Raw genomic sequence first — 16,794 nt, forward strand, 5'->3', positions numbered from 1 at the left:
GACTCTGTAGTGTGTTTCCTGCTGGTATCCAGTTCCTGCCCAATCTGGTAAGTCCTGCCGGCCACGTGCACCCAGGGGCTCAACTCCTGGGGAGGGGGGGTCAAGTGCAGGTGAAGCCTTGTTCCAGTCCAAGTGTTCTTGTCCAGTGTGTTCCTGCTTTGCTTATCCCTGTCTGTAGTCCCTGCTTTGTGTGTGTGTTAGCCCAGTGCTGGTTGGGGTGGTTTTGCCTGCCACTGCCGCTCTTTGGCAGCGGCCCAAGGGCTCACAAACCTAGTTGCTGCTTTGAGACCTGACAGTATGCCCTGGATTCTTGCCACTGCCTTATCTTAATTTCTTTTGCTATCATCAGATGCCAGCACTGAGCACTGCAACTGATTTTGCTTTCTGTTTACTTTTTAGACAGTTCTCAAAAATGTTTTTTTTTTTTAATTTTCAGATTTAACAGGTTTATCAGAATACCTGGAAAGTCTTTGAGTATTTCTCTGGTATTAATGTTCTGCTTGATGGAAGCAATAAACATATGAAGTCTTTGTATGACTCTTCAAAGAACACCTGTTATAGGTAAGGAAATTGACTTTGTTTTTATTAATTTCTGTTATTGAAATGGACTTTTTGGGCAGCTAAATATGTGAAAAACTTACATACACACACAAGAGGAACTGGGAAGTCATCTCATAACAGGAATAACTGGGTTAAGGTTGAGAAATGATTACTTTGTAATTAATGAAAGAACCTTCCAGTTAATTGTGGGGCTCTTTTAATGAAGGCATTAAGTACTAACGTATAGTTAGCACAAAAGAGAGGCTTACTACAAAGGGGTAAATTCTATAAATGGCACCTTAAAAAAATGGGTGCTGTAAAAGCCTGCTTAAGCGGTATTCTGTAAGTTGTCCGCACCTACAGTTCGGCACGGTTTATAGAATACATGCTTAAGCGGAAAGTTGTACATAAATGTAGGTGTGGCCAGTTGCACCAATGGTGCAAATGCCCTAGCCTAAATTTACTCGCATAACTCGAAGCCACGTCCCTGTTCTTCCCTGAAACACCCATGTCTCTCCCATTTCCATACCCCCTTTTTTGAAACGCGGCAAAATTTTAGGTGCAGATCCTGTGCCTAATTTTACGTGCATTGGTCCCAATTAAATCTAATTAGTGACAATTGCTTGTTAAAAAGCCAATTATTGGCACTAATTGACGTCTCCAATTAAATTGCACACGCAAATCGGGAATCCACCTAAAGTTTCACACACACTATTTGGCTACCTTTATAAAATTGGGAAAGATGTGTTAAAACATTTTACAGTAATTTCCCTATTGTTGTGTTCAAAGTATGCTCAGTTATGCCCTTCTCCCAGGTGCTTTGACCCTAGAATCTCTTCCCAGATATCGTTCAGGGGTTTGACTACCAGATCAGCCAGTATTTTGTAAAATTTGGGACCATGTCCATCTGCCTTTGCTAGATTCAGAGACATAACCCTAGCTTGGATATCATTTGACATAAATTGCTTATTAAATTCTGATAACTTGTCCTCTGATCTGTGGTACATTCAGATATCTTTAAAAAATAGCCATGATAGTCTGCGGGGTCTAACCTGATTAGCTATCTTCAGTATTATTTGATTGATTGCGCTACCTACTGGAGTTAATGCAGGAACACTTAACCTATTTAGTGCCCTTGACATGTCCCCCTCCAAAAATACATTTCAAAAATAGTTAATGCACACATTGTGGTAGTCCTGAAACTAGGTTTCTACTGCCTAATATTGCTATTGAACCAGAATAAGAAGTTGCTGGTGGGGATATAGGCAATAGAGAGTTGCACAGGGACAGAAATTTCACCTATCCCCATCTGTACCCGCAAGCAATATCCTCCTTCCACAGTGTCCCACAGATCAATCCAGAGACTTGTGGGTTGTGTCCCTCTACCAGCAGGTGGAGATAGAAAGAACCTCCGAGGTGTGCTATATGTGGACCTGTGCAACCAAGTAAACCTCAGTATTCTCTCTATCTAGCAGGTGGAGGGACATCTCTGTGCAGCTCTGGTTTGATCTGGCTACTGGTGTCCTTTGGGCCTAGTTTAGAACAGTCAGGGGTTGAGTGGCTGTTTGTAGCCTCTGGTGTACCCCTGGTGGTGCCAGGTCCCTTCCGGTCTCCCCCTACCTTTCCTCCGTTGCCCGGGGTTGTGGGCCTGATCAGGTGTTGCCTTTCTCTCCTGAGTAAAAAAAAAAAAAAAAGAAAAGGTAAACGCTTCTTTAAGAGACTTTGTTTTTGTTTAATCATATGGAGGAGCTAGACGGGCTGCTGAGTCTGTTTGAGGGGCAGGCATTTGTGGAGCATGTCAGTGCCTTCTGAGGCGGCTAAGCAATGTTCCCGGTGTGGGGGCCGGAGAGCAGCGTCGGGGGATTGTGAGTCGTGCCGCCGTCAGCCCACAGTGGGTGTTCAGCACGATGGGGGTTCCCCTCAGGCGTCCGGTGAGTTGTAAGCGCAGGGGATAGTTTTTGGTGGTTTCCTTGGGGCAGTTAGTGCAGCGCGCGTTGGCGGGTGCCATTTTTTCCTCTCGGGTGGGTTGGGTGATCAGCTTCCCAAAGTGCAGCCTTATGCCCTCCCAGATGCTGGAATACTTGGGAGTGTGCTTCTATACCCGAACAGGGATAGTTTCTCTTCCTTCAGCTCAAGCACAGCAGTTGCAGGGTCAGTTGCAAGCTCTGTTCCAAACTCCAAACCTGCGAGCTTGGGACTATGTACAAGTTCTGGGTACCATGGCCTCCACCTTGGACGTCGTAAAGTGGGCCAGAGCTCACATGCGCCTCCTGAAGTGGCACCTTTTGAGCCGTTGGTCTCCTCTCTCTCAGAGGATTACGAGGTTCGGGTGCCATGTTCGATCCGTCTGCACACAATCATGCACTAGTAGTTCATTCAAAAGAATCTGGTGTCGGGCATTACTCTGCAAACCCCGGAATGGAAGATCGTGACCGTCGCTGTCTGGTTGGGGGGCTCATTGCCTCCAACAGACTGCCCAGGGCATTTGGACCTCGATGGAGGTGTCTTGGTCCATCAACTGCTTGGAGTTGCGGGCGATTCATCTGGCCCTTCGGGAGTTTCTGTCTCTTCTCCATGGTTGCCCAGTTCGAGTTCTCTCGGACAATGTGACGGCGGTCGCCTACGTGAACCGTCAGGGGAGCACCAGGAGTGCACCACTAGCGCGTGAGGTGGGCCTGATCTGCCGTTGGGCAGAGACTCATCTCTCTCTCGACGGTGGCTCATATAGCGGGGTCACAGAATGTGCAAGCGGACTTTCTCAGTCGCCACCAGTTGGAGCCGGGGGAGTGGACACTCCCCCCTCTGGCCTTCAGATAGCTGTCTGTTGGGGGATGCCGGTGATGGTCTTAATGGCCACCGCATTCAATGCGAAGGTTCCCCGTTTCTTCAGCAGGGGAAGAGAGCTGGGCTTGGAAGGCATTGATGCTCTTCTACAACCTTGGGCCAGGGGCCTGTTCATGCCTTTCCCCGTGGCCTATGGTGGGCAGGTTACTGGCTCGCATTGCCAGCATCCCGGTCGAGTGATCCTGGTGGCCCCGGATTGGCCCAGATGTCCCTGGTATGCGGATATGGTCAGGCTCCTGTTCGTCCTCTCTGGCTCCTGGCGCAGGACGCTCTCTTGTTGCAGGGACCAGTCATGATGGAGGATCCCTCCCCTTTGGTCTTATGGCCTGGCCCTTGAAAGGGCGAAGTTGAGAAAGGAAAGGGTATCGCTACAATGCTTCAGGCTCAGAAAAGATCCACCTCGATAGCTTATGCTAGGGTGTGGCATACCTTCGATTCGTGGTGTGCGAGTTCGGGATCTTAGTGGCTTCGGTATCGGTTATCCTCGCATTTCTTCAGGAGGGTGTACAGAAATCACTCTTGTTGAATTCTCTTAAGGTGCAGGTGGTAGCTCTGGCATGCTTTAGAGGCTGGCTTCAGGGGTGTCGATCACCTCCCACGGATGTGGTTCGTTTTTTGAGGGGCGTAAATTGGTTGCGTCCTCCGCATGGGCCAGTTCTGCCATCCTGGAACCTTAATCTAGTTCTCAAAGCACTTCAGTGTCCTCCTTTCGAACCCTTATCGGGGATTACGGTTAAGGATTTTACCTTGAAGGCGATTTTCCTAGTAGCCATTACTTCGGCTTGGAGAATTTCAGAGTTGCAGGCTCTTTCTTGCAGAGACCCTTTACTGCGTTTACGGAGGTGGGGGTATCGATAGGACAGTTCCTTCATTTTGCCCAAGGTGGTTTCTCGTTTCCATTTGGGGCAGTCTCTGCATTTGCCAACTTTTCGCTGGGAATATTACCCCAAGCAATCCCGGGCTCTTCGCTGCCTCGACGTGAGTTGGGCTCAGGTATTTGGAGGTGATGAAAGAATTTTGTCTTTGACCATCTCTTTGTCCTTTTGGGAGGCAGTAAGAAGGGTCATATGGCTTCCAAGGCCATCATAGCCTGTTGGATGCAGGAGTCCATCACTTGGGCCTACGTGGCATTGGGCAAGCAAGCCCCTGCGCAAATTTATGCTCATTCTACGTGAACTCAGGCTTCCTCCTATGCAGAGTCCCGTTTGGTTTCTCTGGAAGATATCTGCAGAGCCGTTACATGGGCTTTGGTCCATACGTTCACTCGTCTTTATCGGGTGGATGTGGCAGCTCGGCAGGATGCAGTGTTTCGCTCGTCGGTGATTTCTTCCGGGTTGGGGGTGTGCTGTCCTACTTGAGGACTGCTTGGGTACATCCCACAAGTCTCTGGATTGATCTGTGGGACGCTATGGAAGGAAAAATTAATTCTTACCTGATAATTTTCTTTCTGTTAGTCCCAACAGATCAATCCAGAGGCCTCCCCCTGGATTTACTGTCTGCGGTTTTGTTTCGGTTGGTTAGTTTTTTCGGGTTTCGTTGTTCTGAATGTTCCTTTGTTTGATTAAATAATAAAAAATAAATTTGGAAGTGGTGGAAGTATATTGGGCATTTGGTCTGACAATGTCAGGAGAGTTTTCTATTGTTTCCATTCCTCTGCTTTGGTATTGTTCATGCTGAGGTTTACTTGGCTGCACAGGTCCACATATAGCAAACCTCGGAAGTTCTCTCTATCTCCACCTGCTGGTAGAGGGACACAACCCACAAGTCTCTGGGTTGATCTGTTGGGACTAATGGAAAGAAAATTATCAGGTAAGAATTAATTTTTCCATCCCCACCTGTTTCCTGTACTAAAATAACCTGCCTTGTGGTAAAATAACCCAAATTAACAGTAGCCCATGTTGATAACTTCCCCTGTCAGCGTTTATGAGGATTTCAATGCTGTTGACCATATCCATTAATTTTTTTGTTGGTGCTATTATAATTGCTCAGCTAGCTTAGAAACACAAGGAAAAGAATATGTAAGCTGGTCTAGCGCTACACTTCCATGGGAACCGCACAGGACTTGTGTCCATCCCCGTGGGATCCCCATGGACCTGGAGGGGATCCCCGCAAGATTCCTGCTAACCCCGTTCCCATGCAGCTCTCTAATAGGCAACCAGGCTAAGTAATGCAATACTGAGTGTAATATATGAAAGCCAAGTGGGATTTGTAAGGAGTCGGCATAGGTCCATGAATTTGCTTAGGGTATATACAGTTTGACAGGCCCTTAAGGAATGACCGAGTGATGGGATAGTGGCCAATGTGGCTGCAGAATAGGCCTTTGATTATGTGGTTTGAGAATATTTGTTTTGGATCCTGGGAAGATTTGACTTGCAAGAGAACGTTTTGGAACGGTTTAAAATACATGTGCAGAACCCTTCAAGCCCAGTTTTTAATTAATGGACGCTCATTCAGCCATTTGAGCTTCAAAAGGAATGAGACAGGGCTCCTTGTCACTATTATTGTTCCTTACGGATTAAATATTTAGCTATGACAATTTGTAATGCTGCTATAGTGAAGGAGATCATGCTTGAGAGTGAGGAATATAGAATACATTTTTTTGCAAATGATATGGTTCTGTTCATTGGCCAAGCCGGGACTGTCACAAGGGAATATATATGAGTAAAACAGACCAGTTTGCTATGCCTCAAGAGATTACGTCAAATTAAAAACTTGTAATGTGTGCATTGTGATAAAAATGAATCATAGCATTGGAATTTATCTCTGCAGTGGAGCTTAATATTTATTTTATTCAGTATTTGGTGTACTGCATGCCATTAAACGATTGTAGTTCATAATTAAAAATATAAATTAGAACATTAAGATATCTAGTTCTGTATGTGGGGAATAACACCCAGGTTATGAGAATAACATAATATCTAAGACTGAAAAATGAAAGCCATGCGCCATAGATAGAGTTGACATGGTTTTAGTGAAGATGGTTTTTCTCTCCAAAATGCTCTATCCTTTACAAACAATGCCTATATGGATTAAAAGAGATGTCTTTTTTGCCAGTTTTCCCCACATGTCAAATTCATAGAGTTATTTTGCCCCCAGACAGGCAGACGTTCTCAACCCCTTTTTTATAATTCATTCGTTGGTTGCATTAGTAAGAAAAAAAAATTCAGTGGGGAGAAAATGTGCATGTAAAGCCACTGTAATGTGCCCAAAGTGTTATCTGATCTTTCTGCACACAAATTTTAATAAATTTTAATTTTATTCATGGCACCTCTGCAACATTGCTCTCTTGTCAGTGAAGAGACCAAGCCCTGTTTACTGATAAGGGACCAAGTATTGCTGAGCTGCAGTGAGTAAATGAATAATATTAAATGTTGGTTATTGTAGTAGCACTTAATACTCAGTCCTGCAAGGAGGAAAAAGCCTCTCCTCCTCGGTCTAAAATATGTTCCTTTAAAGAAAGTTTATAAATTTCCATATTTTTATAAGACAAACATTGGCGAACATTTATTAGTGTTAAGACTGAAATCATTAGTTTCCCCATCAAAGTGCAAAGTTTATTTCGTAATAAATAGAATTGTGTTAAAGCATTTAATGCTTGAACAAATATGCAAATCATATTTAAGGTGGGCACATCTGGGAGTTTGGGCTAAGGGTATAGATTTGCCCTGTGACCTCTTTTGGGGGTCAGAAGGGAGGTTCACTTCTTGTTTACCTATCTTGCTCAAGAGAGATAGATCTAGTCCTTCCAGTACACATAGGTGCCCACCTAGGATGGCAGAATTTGAGGGGCAGTGGCATGGTTTTGTGTCCAGCATCTCTCCCCCTCCAGTCTACCCTTTTTCCTGCTGTTTCTGCTGCTGCTTTCACTGTTCCACCTCCTAGAACCGAAGCTGCAAGAAGACAAGGCTGAACTGAGGCCTTTAAGCATAGGCCCACACTTGAGTGCTTATATGTCTTATCCCCCTTTGACATGCAGCTCTCAGTCCTCTTGCAGCTTCAGGTTGGAAGGAGGTAAGGAGGTAGTAATGGCAGCAGGCCCAAAAAAGGAAGAGAAGTGGGGGGGGGGGGGGGACATACTGGACAAGGGTGAAGGGTAAGTAAGGGAGCTGGAATGATGAATCAGGAGGTAGGTAGGGAATGGGAGATGAGATGCTTTCCACTTGCAGAGGGGAGAGGAAGGAGAGATGCTAGACTTATTGGGGAAGGGGTGATGAGGAGTGCTGGTGGTAGGGAAGCTGAGATTTTAGACTACAGGGGATGGGGGGTGCACAGCTTAAGTTTCACTAGGGCATCAGATACCCTTGGCCTGGTCTTGCAGAGGAAAGTGGACAAAAAAAGAAAATCACAACTAAATTATGCTAGCATATGAAGCTGGCACAGCAGCCCACTTTAATGCTTCTACTTTGACACATAAGACTAGGAGTTAAATTCCCAGCTTTAATAATATACCATGTGTTAACCTTCGGGGCTTATATGCCCTTCTGTGCATTGAGGGATCATAGACAGTGGTCTCAGTGACATAGGATTTAAAATGGCAGGGCTGCAAGGTAAGTGCACATTTTAAAATATGAAGTCTGTCTTTGGTCACTGTTATGCATAAAAATATGTTCACAACCTGCTGCCAAATGGCATGTACTGCTTAGCACTTCTTTATACATTGGCTTTTGATTGTGAAAGCCAGTCTTTGCTATTTTGTTCTTCGTAAGTAGTGAGAAATAATATCAGTATGATGGCTGTCCCATTTAGAGGGTTATGAGAATTTGAGGGGTCTTGTGCCAGGAAACAGACTGCTGACTTAGATTCTGGGATCGGCAAGATATATGGTTGAACTAACCAGGCTATTCTCTATGCAATGAATTATCTGAATCAACCCTCTGATTTTCAATTACTGTATCCTTAATTGGTATGCTAATAAATTTGATGGCATGAGAAGCCTTTGAAAGTACAATGAAACCAGTCTGTACTTGTATTCTAAGACTAATCGTCTTCTGCTCCTTCCCTCTATTTTCTAAATGAGTGCACTGAACAGTGGGACAACTGTATAATAGCAGATATCATTCAGTGAAATTCAAGTACTTATGTAAAAAGCATCCTTAGTATTGAAGTGACAAAGCAGGAGGGCAAGGCCAATTTGTGTGCCGAATAACTCATTATGACTGATTTTGTGCTAAACTATTACTCATGAAATTTGTCATTTTAGTACCATTGTAACTCTGTTATGGTAAATTCAGGGAGCATTCATGCATTTTTCATGCACCATGACTCATGGCAAACATCAGAAGTTAGAAAATGCATAATTACTCCTCTTCCATACTAAAGCAGATGAACTAACATTTGTTTGACAACAGTCTGGTTAAAATTTATGTAAAAGAGAATAATCTCTCTCAAAAGGAAGTTGAGGTAGTTGTCCTGTTAAGAAATGAAAACATGTAACTTCCAGATCATATTAGTGGTAGAGCTACAGGAAAAGAACTGCCTGAAAGAAACTGGTTCAAAATTGTTAAAGTTGTTAACTTATTGGTATAGAGTTCCTAAGTACGTTAAGCACTTAGGACTAAATTCTATATATGGCGTCCAAAACCCCCCGCACATAGAGCGATTCTATAAAGCTGCCAGCCTTTATAGAACCATGCTTAGCGCTGCCTTTCTGCATCATGTTTTTCTGTGTCATATAATCCGCCTAAAAGTCTGTGCTGTTTATAGAATACATCTACCATTTTCCACGCCACATAGAATCACCTAAATTTCCACATACTGTATAGAAACCGATCCATGCTATTTGATGTCGGCATGTAATGACGCGATGTTAATGTCATGCGTGTGGGACATAAGCAAAGATGTGTACCACATGGCGACAGCCAAATTTCAGCTACTCTGATACAGTGCTCCTTGCAAGGTTGTTTCTCTGCAAGGAGAAATATTATTTCATTCTTCCAGGCCATTTGAGATCATATTTACGGTACAGGAGGGCCTGGGAGAGATTGATGGTCTACTACAATTCCCAAGCCTCTTTCCCCAGAGATGTAAGTATGGAAAGTACTGTGCATAAGTTATGTTTATGATTATAGTGGTTAGTCGGCCCAGGGGCAGTGCAGGATTTTCTAACCCCAAGGCTACTTCCTTCCCTGCTAAGCAATGCCTCTTAGAATGGGAAAGCCTGTGAGGGGACAGAAGCCAGTGATGGGATTTGAATTTGCCACCCCAGAATGATAAGTCTAGTGTTCTAACCACTTGGCCACCCCTTCCCTGCATTGCAGTGCCTCTTAGAATGGGAAAGCCTGCATCCCTGAGGAGGGAAGTGCAAAATGTTAGCAGCCCAGTGGAGCAGGAGCCAGTAAAGGGATTTGAACTTGCCACCCTAGCATAATAAATCAAGCGTTCCAACCATTTCACCACCTCTTGCAAGCCACCACATCTGCAGTGTGTCATCACTTATCCTCTAGGAGGGCAGCATGTTCATGTCAGATTGCATGATTGCAAAATGAAACAGAATTAGTGTTACACTAGTAAAAAAGGCCCGTTTCTGACACAAATGAAACAGGCGCTAGCAAGGTTTTCCTCGGAGTGTGTATGTTTGAGAGAGAGAGAGTTGTGTGAGAGATGGTGTGTCAGAAAGAGAATGAGAGAGAGACAGAGACAGCGTGTGTGTGTTTGTGTGTGTGAGACTGTGTGTGTGTGACAGAGAGAGAGAGTGTGATAGACAGGGAGTGTGTCAGAGAGAGTGTATGTGAGAGACAGTGAGTGTGAGCCCCCACCTCCACCTCTCTGGTCTCAGGACCCCCTCCCCACCTCCCTCTCCCCTGCCCCCCTCCAGCCATCCATGTCCAGCGACCCTCTCCTCCCCCCCCGGCGCATCAAACCCCCTCGCCACCTGCAGCTGCCAGTGGTAACGCTGTCTGGCCGCTGCTGCTTCTCCTGTTGAGCAGCAGCAGCCGCTACAAAAAAAAAAAAGCGATAAATGTTTTTAAACTCAGCCCAAATCATTCGTAAATGCCTGAGTCTTAAAACGCAGTCTCTGCAGCCGCTCCTCCTGGGTCTTACTCCAGGGGCAGTGACGTGGAGGCGAGAGGAAGGAGTGGCTGCAGAGACTGTATTTTAAGACTCAGGCATTTGCAAATGATTTGGGCTGGGTTTAAAAACATGTATGGGTTTTTTTCTTTTTGTAGCGGCCGCTGCTGCTCAACAGAAGAAGCAGCAGCGGCTGGACAGCATTACCAGTGGCAGCTGCGGGTGGCGAGGGGGTTGATGTGCCCCGGGGGGGGGGGGGGTGTTGATGTGCTTCGGGGGTGGGGAGGGGGTGTTTGATGTGCTTGGGGGGGGGCTTGGGTGATGCGCGAGGGGGGGGAGTTCTGTGGTGCTGCGCTTGTAGTTTTTTGATGCGCCGCTCCCTGCCACTTGCTCCGAAGTGGCAGGGAGTGGCGCACTGACAGCTGATTCCCAGGCAGGGGGAGGAGTAGGGAAACACGTGGAGCGTGTGAACAGCAGAAGGGACAGAGGGATAAGGAGTGCTGTCACAATGGGCCAGATGCACTAAACCTTAACGACCCCTAACAACCCTTTAACGAAGGGAAATTCCTAACCTTGCATGCATTAAAGGCCTTTTTTCCTATGAAGCAAGCAGCTAACGAAAACGGAATACAAAAGAGTAACTACCATTGTAAGTGGACGATTCGGGATGCACTAACAACACCGACGATTTGCACCGAATCATTTACCAGGACATATTAAACGTATGGTCAGAGCAGTCGTAAAGGCCTGAGCTGTCATCTCCCCGCTTCCCCCCTGCACCTTAAAATTCCAAGCTGGCATGTTTAAAAACAAAAGTGAGATAAACGCTTCTCTGCTCTCCTCTGAAGCCAATTTCCCCGGTTCTGAAAACAACTTTAAGCTGCTCATGTCCAGGTCCCCCTCCCTTCCTGTTTCCCCCCACCCGGGGGCGGACCCAGGTCTCTCTGCTGAGCTAAAGTGAATCACAGTGAAAGAGGTCTTTTGTTAGAAAGGGGGGTTTATGAAGGATGTCCTTTTGGAGTCTTGAGGAGGACCTCTTCAACTGCACTCTCCTGCTAGGATCACAGAGCTAAATGCTCGCATGTCCCGATCCTCCCCTCGCACGCCCCCATCTGACGTAAGCAACCTACGTAGGTTTAATACGTTGTGTTGATGTTTGTGGCTCTGCGCATGTTTTAGGAGCCGATTACCAATGGGGATTACGAATCTGTAATGCATTGTACTTTACAATACCGCACCGAACATGTGTGACTTGTTTTTTTTTGGTGCATTCTTCGTTTTTTCAAATTTGGTAAGCACTTTTACGTTTTAGATTTTTTTACGTTTGGTTGATGCATCTGGGCCAATGTCTTGTCGGATTCATACGTCACCTGCAAGACTAGCAACGGGGTTATTATATGGAAAACATATATATGTACTCTACTGATAGAGGCTATGTTTTAACCCAGTAGGTGATGGTGTTGTAAGAAAAACTCACTTTAAAATAGTTCGACTTTATTTTGGGCTTCAAATTGAATTGAATCACGGTGCAATAATTAATGGCATAGAAATTAGGCATGAAGAGTAAGAGAAAACATACTTGAAGCAATTTGAACACATTTTCTAAGTCACCATATTCCTAGTACAGAGTTAGGTGAGTGGGTGTGCAATAGTTAATGTGGGAATTGAACCCAGTTCCCCTGGCTGCTAGGCCATAGCCCTAACCACTAAGCCATTTCCCAAACCCTACAATATCTCACGTCACCACTGTGGACATTTTTATTCCCACCACCAAACTTTTCACAGCACCCACAAGAGCTCCATGGTCCAGTGCAGCAGTGGCAGAGGATGTCAACATTCTGCTGCTGGATACAGATGAGGACAATATTGGAGACATAGACATGGAGGCATGGGAGCAGGAGGATGATCAGGAGCAGGAGCCACCACCAGGGGAGGAAGAACTGCCTGAAGATGATGCCCCCACACATCCATGATGAAGCTGTTGGCCTCCCTGAGCATGAACAAGATGGAGAAGAGGGAAAAATGTTCGAGTGTTGAGAAGAGAGATAATTGAACATCAGGTCCTTCTCCAGGGAAGAGGTCACTGGCATTTGGGAGGAGCTTGGGGGTATCTGTCAAGAGCAGGCTGGGGTGTGGCAGCAGATAGTTAGCAGTAAGGGGTGACATGAGGGGGGAAGGCTAGGGTAACATTTTGTCACCATTTGTCACGAATATAATAAATATTCTCACCTTATTTACAGAAAGTGTGTCTGGATGAGGTTATTGCAGACTTGCTAGCCTCTCTGGTGGGGCCTAGTGAGGCGGCAGATCCCCCAGGTGTAACTGTGGTCCCTCATCCTCGCTGTCACTCTCCTCTGCCCTGGCTTGTTGTCCTAGTTGTGGTTCTGCCTCTGGCATATGGCTTCTAATTGCAAGATTGTGCAGCAGGCAAGAAAAATCTCACAGACCTTTGCTGGGTTGTTTAACAGCTCGCCCTCAGAACGGTCGAGACAGCAGAATCTGTTTTTGAGAAGGCCAAATGTTTATCATTGCCCTGTTGTAGCGGACCTCCTCTGGCCTCTAGGGGTTGTCAATATGGGGTCATCAGCCAGTTCCTGAGGGGATAGCCATAGTCACCTGTATTGAGGAGAGCGGAAATGAGGTTAGGTAAGGTACACACACCTTTTGTTGTGTGGTGGCAGTTCCTATAAGTGTCATACTCCAGACCACTGGGCCCAAACTGGCCATACACTTATGGAATAAACGGAGAGATGTGATCAGTGATTAGAAGGGTTAAGGGGTTGTAGGATGCTCCTCTCTTACTAGCCACCCCCCTCTGATTTCTCCACTCTGAAAGGTCTCATGGATGCCAGAGCATGAAAGAATGTATGAATCGTGACAGGTTCCAGGAAAGTTTGCACTCATGTCAGTTATCTCTAGTGCTGCATTGCAGATAACCTGCATCCTGATGGAGTGGTACACTTTGTGATTTCTGTATTCGATCTCGCTGGTTCAAGGGGCCTGAGAGCCACATGTGTCGTATCTATGGCACCTAGCACTGAGGGGAATTGAGCTATTTGATAAAATGTTGTCATTGTTTCCAGCGGCTCGGCTTTATACATGGGGAACCGGATATACAGGGTGTCCCTTTTCAAGAAGGCCTACAGAAAGTGGGTAATGATGAGTGAGGAGGTTGATCCATGCAGTAGCTCTTAGAGGAATCTGGAATGTCAGAAAGGCCAGGGCTGTGGTTACTTGCACGTGGACTGGGCAGGGCATTCCCCCTCCAAGCAGTAGGCTCCAGGTCCTCTTCACACAAGCACACTCTGGTCTCCTTATTAAATCGGAAGCGAGCCATGCATTGCTGATCTGTCAGGTCCAGAAGCCTGGGCCTGGGCCTTTACACCCAATGCACTTTCCCCTTGGCCTCTCCCTTCCTTTGTTGGGCCTGGCCTCGTTCCGTGCCACCAACCAGGCCATGAAAAGCTCAGCCATCTGTGCTACAGTCAGAAAACCACAATGAGCAAGTAATTAGAAGGGTGGGATAGACAGAAGTGGAGTAGGTATAGGTGAGAAGGGGAGAAGCAGGAGCAGCAGGGACAAGAATGTAAATGAAATGGGTATGAAGTTGGGTCAGAGCACACACCAAAATCGCCAAATATCACCAGAAGTACAGCAAAGCAAGCAAACACACTCTGAGTCCTAAAGACAAAAAGGAGTACACTTAAACCCTAATTATAGTTCCTGTGGAGCTCAGCAGTGATGTTAAGTGTCATCATGTTCGTCACTTGCGGAACCTGGATTCTGCGCCAATTTGAGTTGTTCATCAGCGCCAAATTAGATTCTTAATTGACACAAAAGAAAATATGCCAGAGTCTTTAAGGGCTAAAACCAACTATCTGCAACTTTTCTTGGAGATCAAGTTACACTTGGAGTGCTGGGACCTACTTGCTATTGTAGCATGATATGATGAATTTTCAGGTTTATTGCATTTGCCTAATACAGAAACATAAAAATGTTTTGCAAAAACTTTTAATGTAACTTGCTCAGAAAGCATATCTGGCTCCATATTCCTCCATTCTCCAAAAACAGGATGTGTATATTGACAGCAGTCAGAGATTAGATATCTCTGTAACCTTGGAGGATGTAATGGGTCAGTTCAGCAAGCTGAAGAGTAGTAAATCACCGGGACCTGATGGTATTCATCCCAGAGTATTAATAGAACTAAAAATGAACTTGCGGAGCTACTGTTAGAATATGCAATCTGTCCCTAAATCGAGGGGTAATACCGGAAGACTGGAGGGTAGCCAATGTTACTCCGATTTTTAAGAAAGGTTCCAGAGGAGATCCGGGAAATTATAGACCGGTGAGTCTGACGTCGGTGCCGGGCAAGATGGTGGAGGCTATTATTAAGAATAAAATTGCAGAGCATATACAAAAACATGGACTGATGAGACAAAGTCAGCACGGATTTAGTGAAGGGAAGTCTTGCCTCACCAATCTAATGCATTTTTTTGAGGGGGTAAGCAAACATGTGGACAATGGGAGCCGGTTGATATTGTATATCTGGATTTTCAGAAGGCGTTTGACAAAGTGCCGCACGAAAGACTCTGAGAAATTGCAGAGTCATGGAATCGGAGGTAGGGTATTATTATGGATTAAGAACTGGTTGAAAGATAGGAAGCAGAGAGTAGATTGCGTGGCCAGTATTCTCAGTGGAGGAGGGTAGTTAGTGGGGTCCCGCAGGGGTCTGTGCGGGGTCCGTTGCTTTTTAATGTATTTATAAATGACCTAGAGATGGGAATAACTAGTGAGGTAATTAATTCGCCGATGACACAAATTATTCAGGGTCGTCAAGTCGCAGGAGGAATGTGAACGATTACAGGAGGACCTTGCGAGACTGGGAGAAATGGGCGTGCAAGTGGCAGATGAAGTTCAATGTTGAACAGTGCAAAGTGATGCATGTGGGTAAGAGAACCCGCATTATAGCTACGTCTTGCAAGGTTCCGCGTTAGGAGTTACGGATCAAGAAAGGGATCTGGGTGTCGTCGTCGATGATACGCTGAACCTTCTGCTCAGTGTGCTGCTGCGGCTAGGAAGCGAATAGAATGTTGGGTGTTATTAAGAAGGGTATGGAGTCCAGGTGTGCGGATGTTATAATGCCGTTGTATCGCTCCATGGTGCGACCGCCACCTGGAGTATTGTGTTCAGTACTGGTCTCCGTATCTCAAAAAGATATAGTAGAATTGGAAAAGGTACAGCGAAGGGCGACGAAAATGATAGTGGGGATGGGACACTTTCCTATGAAGAGAGGCTGAGAAGGCTAGGGCTTTTCAGCTTGGAGAAGAGACGGCTGAGGGGAGATATGATAGAAGTGTATAAAATAATGAGTGGAATGGATCGGGTGGATGTGAAGCGACTGTTCACGCTATCCAAAAATACTAGGACTAGAGGGCATGAGTTGAAGCTACAGTGTGGTAAATTTAAAACGAATCGGAGAAAATTTTTCTTCACCCAACGTGTAATTAGACTCTGGAATTCATTGCCGGAGAACGTGGTACGGGCGGTATAGCTTGACGGAGTTTAAAAAGGGGTTAGATAGATTCCTAAAGGACAAGTCCATAGACCGCTATTAAATGGACTGGAAAAATTCCTCATTTTTAGGTATAACTTGTCTGGATGTTTTTACGTTTGGGGAGCGTGCCAGGTGCCCTTGACCTGGATTGGCCACTGTCGGTGACAGGATGCTGGGCTAGATGGACCTTTGGTCTTTCCCAGTATGGCACTACTTATGTACTTATGTAAAAGAGTGACCATCTACCTGAAACTCCCAGACAATATCCCTCTTCATCTTGTCAAGTACATTCTGGGATGTGTACCTGGTTTGCCAGCAAGCATGTGACTAGCTAAACCAACTTTTCCATGTCTCCATCTCCAAAACCAGAAAGAACTAGTTTCAGCTATCCCTGAGTTGTGATTGGGTTAGTACTTCAGCCTGTGGCCCAACAAGAATTATAAAAACTGGACTCTCACTGAACTTGCAATCTCTGGACCCTCTGTACCCCTTGCTGGACTCCACACATCCAAGATAAAACCTTCCTCCAGGTTCCACTACCATCAAATCTGCAAATAGAAGACTTCTCTTCCAGCAAGGATCACCATCAAGCTACGGAGACAAGACCTTCTCTACCACTCCAACCAGCAGCAGAAAGAATACATCTGAGACTCAATCAGAGTGAATTCATACCAATCGAGCATAATTAATAATTCAGACTTTCTAGCAATATTTATCTTGTGGCACATTTCCCTTGTATAAGATCCCCAAACTGAGAGCTAAAATTATTGCATTACTTGAGATTAAGAATCTAGTCCTTATGTTCTGAGTATATTTTCTTTACATATACAGTGCAGGTTTGTTCAGTT

The 16,794-nt window shown here is 45.5% G+C and overlaps 1 protein-coding gene across 8 annotated transcripts in view; it reads left to right on the forward strand.

Moving 5' to 3' along the window:
* Positions 1-440: 440 nt before the first annotated feature.
* Positions 441-16,794, forward strand: part of USP54 (ubiquitin specific peptidase 54) — a 479,705-nt gene continuing 463,351 nt past the window's right edge. For all 8 annotated transcript variants that reach the window (XM_030203404.1, XM_030203402.1, XM_030203407.1 and 5 more), the window contains exon 1: positions 441-561. The gene's annotated coding sequence lies outside the window, so the exon portion shown is untranslated. The remainder of the gene's footprint in view (positions 562-16,794) is intronic.

Source organism: Microcaecilia unicolor, chromosome 5, assembly GCF_901765095.1.
Source record: "Microcaecilia unicolor chromosome 5, aMicUni1.1, whole genome shotgun sequence".
NCBI lineage: Eukaryota > Metazoa > Chordata > Amphibia > Gymnophiona > Siphonopidae > Microcaecilia > Microcaecilia unicolor.